We start from the raw sequence: 3,904 nt of genomic DNA, 5'->3' as shown, positions 1-3,904 counted from the left end.
GATGTTCAAAAAGAACAAGTGCAAAGTCCTGCTTTTAAGACAGAACAATCCCATGTACTGATACAGGCTGGGGGCTGACTGGCTAAGCAGCAGCTTTGCAGAGAAGGACCTCAAGGTTACAGTGGACAATAAACTGAATATGAATCAACAGTGTGCCCAACAGTTGCAAAGAAGGTTAATGGCATACTGGGCTGCATGACTAAGAATATTGCCAGCAGATAAAGGGGAGTGACTATTCCCCCCAATTTGCACTGGTGAGGCCACATCTAGAGTGGTATGTCCAGTTTTGGCTCCCCGACTACAGAAAGATGTGGACAAAAATTGGACTAGATGACCTCTTGATGTCCCTTCCAATCTTAGTTTTCTATGATTCTATGAATCTAGTCATAAAAGATGAAATAGGATTAATATATTGGTGGTGATATTTATAGTGTGTCAAAATCTCAACACTTGTTCACCAGATATATTGTCCTGAGTGGAGCCCCAGGCTAACAGCTACTCTTTTCTCAGTAACTGAACATTGTACTGTGTTGACATGCCTTCAGTGCCTTTGTTGGAAATGAGATTCATAATCCCACAGGAATACAGCAGTAGATCTGGCAGATGTGGCAGTAAAGCTATGATTTTTTTTAATGTCTTTTTGAAAAAATGCTAGGATTTTTACCAATAAGTTTATTTCTGTGTACATTTGATTTGCTTTTTATGGTCAACTTGCCTGCTGAAAGTCTCTGGGCCAAGTTTGGGGGGAAAGCAGCATGGGAGATGTCGTGGTGGGCATCTCTACAGGCCAACAAACCAGGAGGAGGAGGTGGATGGGCCTTCTTTAAACAACTGATGGAAGCTTCCAAATCTCATAACCCGGTTATCATGGGGGGCTTTAAATATTGGGATATCTTCTAAAATGAAAACATGGCAGTTCACTAGCAGTCTAGCAAATTCCTGTATAACTTTTGATACAGATATTAGAGGTGAAGTAAGGCGGAATCTCTTCTCAACTTGCCGCTCACAAAAGGATGTAATAAGAAGGTATTGGTTGAGAATGTGAACGTGCAAGATAATTTGGGGGACAATGACCATGAAATGATAATGTTCAAGATTCTAAGGAAAAGAAGAAAAGACAGCATCAGAATAAAGACACCAGACTTCAAAAACACAGACTTTAACATACTTAGGGAACTGGTGGGCAGGATCCCCTGGGAAGCATGTCTTAGGGGGGAAGAGTCCAGGAGAGCTGGCTGTATTTAAGGAGTCTCTTTTAAAGGTACAGAAGCAAGCTATCCCAAAGTGATGGAAGAATGAGAAGTGCAACCGGAGGTCTGTCTGACAAAAAAACAATGTCTTCAGTAGTTGAAGCTCAAAAAGACATCCTACAAAAAATGGAAACCTGGTCATAGTACTAGGGGAAAATATAAGAGTATCACATGGCACACAGGGAGAAAATTAGGAAGGCCAAGGCATGACATGAGATGCAATTGGCAAGGGACATAAAAGGCATTGTACAAGTATGTCAAAAGTAAGAGGAATCCAGAGAAAGCATAGCTCCCTTATAGGATGCAGAAGGCAATCTAGACATAGATGATCAGAGAGGCTGAAATATTTAATGCCTTTTTTCTTTATTCTTCACAAGTGGGGCAGCTATGATGAATGAGGTTTGCAACAAAGATAGAGAAGGAGACAAACAACCTAGAATAACAGAAGAACAGGGAAGAGATTACTTAGAAAAGTTTGGTGCCTTCAGGTCATCAGGGCTTGATGGGATGCACCTTGGCATGCTGAAGGAATTGCCTGAGGTAATTGCCACTGGCTATCATCCTTGAGAACTTGTGGAGGTTGAGTGACCAGGGCTCTTCAAATATCCATGCGTCATAAAAAAACAACAACACAATAATTGAATTTAAACAAGAGTGATTAGCTCTTTGAAAATTGGCCTGCCTACATTTTTAAAATACTTTAAAGAGAAAACAGAAAGGGCAGTAGTGAAGTTTAGCTGGAGATGATTGTAAAGCATGTCTTAAAAATAACTAGGCTGTTTGTTTATTTGAAAAAAGAAGTCCCAAACTGAGAACTTAGATGTCAAGTTGCAGCTAAATGTAGACCTTTCTGTTTAACTTATAAAGAGGAGAAAAGTACATTTGTCATAGAAATGGTGATAGATACTACGTAAGAGGTGTTGTGACCGATTCCCTTGTAATGCATTAGGCAACATCAACAATGTTATGCCTCCCAAAACCTGTACAGTAAATTAGTCAATGTTGGATAACAGCTTTCATTCAGGAAAATTATCGGGGATGTTCCTATATGCTATCAGACCTCCAAGAGTGAATTTTCTTCCTTTGAATGCTCATATGTGAAAGTAGGGAAGAGAAAAGGGTATTTTGCAGGTTTTCAATGAGGTAAATGATAGCACCCAGCAGCTTTATTTACCTTACTAGATAAATATGAATTGAGCTTTACTCCTGACTTGAAAGCAGTGTTGCGCATACGCAGTCAGTCTGCTTATGCCAAGGAGCATTTAGGCAGTTAAATGTTGTGAGAGTTCCCTGAAGATGGTCAACATTCATGCACTATAGAAAAGTTATGAAACTCTCTGCTGAGCTCAGCTGAGCAACATGATCCTTGTGAGATAGACTGTGGCTGGTCCTTACATCATTGTATCACCCGTCTCACTTTCTACTACAGAAAAGGAGTAAGTCAAGTACATTGTTTCTTCATACTCCTTCTGCCTGTATATGCCTATTCTGTCTTGTTTTACACTTAGATTATAGTCTTGGGATAGGGTCCATTATTTTATTCTGCGTTTGTACATTGCCTTGCATGACTAAAGCTCCTAGGTGGTACCAAAGTATAAACAGTGAATTAAAGCCGTAGCTGAGATGGACAGCTCTTTTGTGGACTGGTTGCCTGAGGGGGACGAAGTCCCAAATTCTTGTAACATACGTTATTAATGCGTGAGTGGGAAGGTCACAAGGACTGTTTCCTGTACTTCTACTTCAACCAGTGCCTGCATATGTTCCACAATTATAAAGTGTGACTAACATGCAAGGGAGTTTATTCTGCACAACCTGAAAGTTAAAATGTGGCTGCCTTGAGTAGGATATAAATAAAATCTACCCCTTAATTATCTTTGGGCATTTCTTTGTGACTAAATTTAATTAAGGCCTTATTGCACGTTAATTTGAGATGGCTCCTGGAGCTCATAACCTCTGGATTGTCCATACATTAACACCTGAAACTAGTTTTAAGAACACTTAGTCAGACCTCTGCTCACCAGCCCTCTAGTATTAAGTCACAGCTGTGCAGGGGGGTGAGCATCAGAGAAGGTTTTTAGGCTTAAAGTGTAACTTCTCCAAACTCAAGCTAGCTTTAACACTGATCAACATTTGAGCAGCAGAAAGTACAATCAGAAACAAGACCTTGTAGATAATGTAGCATGGCTTTCATCTGACACCATGTATAATAATTTGCATGTGGTTCTGGTAATATTATCTATTGATCCCTTTGTCCGCATTATAAATCAAAAGAGTAATATTCACAAATATATCTAAGTCCCATTTGAAAACTAGATTAAGGGTCCAATTTTCAAAGATATGTAGGTGCCTAAAGATGTCGATAAAAGCCCTGTTAGATGCTTGCATCTTTAACTACTTAAATACCTTTAAGAACACAACCTAACTCAATTATTTTTTACAAGGTTTAAGCTTAAGCTCTGCTATGTTTACAGCACTCATTGCACCTCTGTATGCTTTCTCGTTCTTTCTGACTGTAACACTCTCAGCTCTTGTTCCTTCACCTCTCTTAATGTGAAATTATACAGTTTTGTCTGTCTTAGGTCGGGCTCTTAGTTGCAGTATCCAATCTGCCTTACTCTTCAGGGAGTGGACACTCACAATTCTTTCCTTCATTA

The sequence above is a fragment of the Alligator sinensis genome, unplaced genomic scaffold (assembly GCF_000455745.1).
Source record: "Alligator sinensis unplaced genomic scaffold, ASM45574v1 scaffold405_2, whole genome shotgun sequence".
In the NCBI taxonomy this organism is placed as follows: domain Eukaryota; kingdom Metazoa; phylum Chordata; order Crocodylia; family Alligatoridae; genus Alligator; species Alligator sinensis.
The sequence above is the reverse complement of the archived record's forward strand: the minus strand, read 5'-3'. Positions refer to the sequence as shown.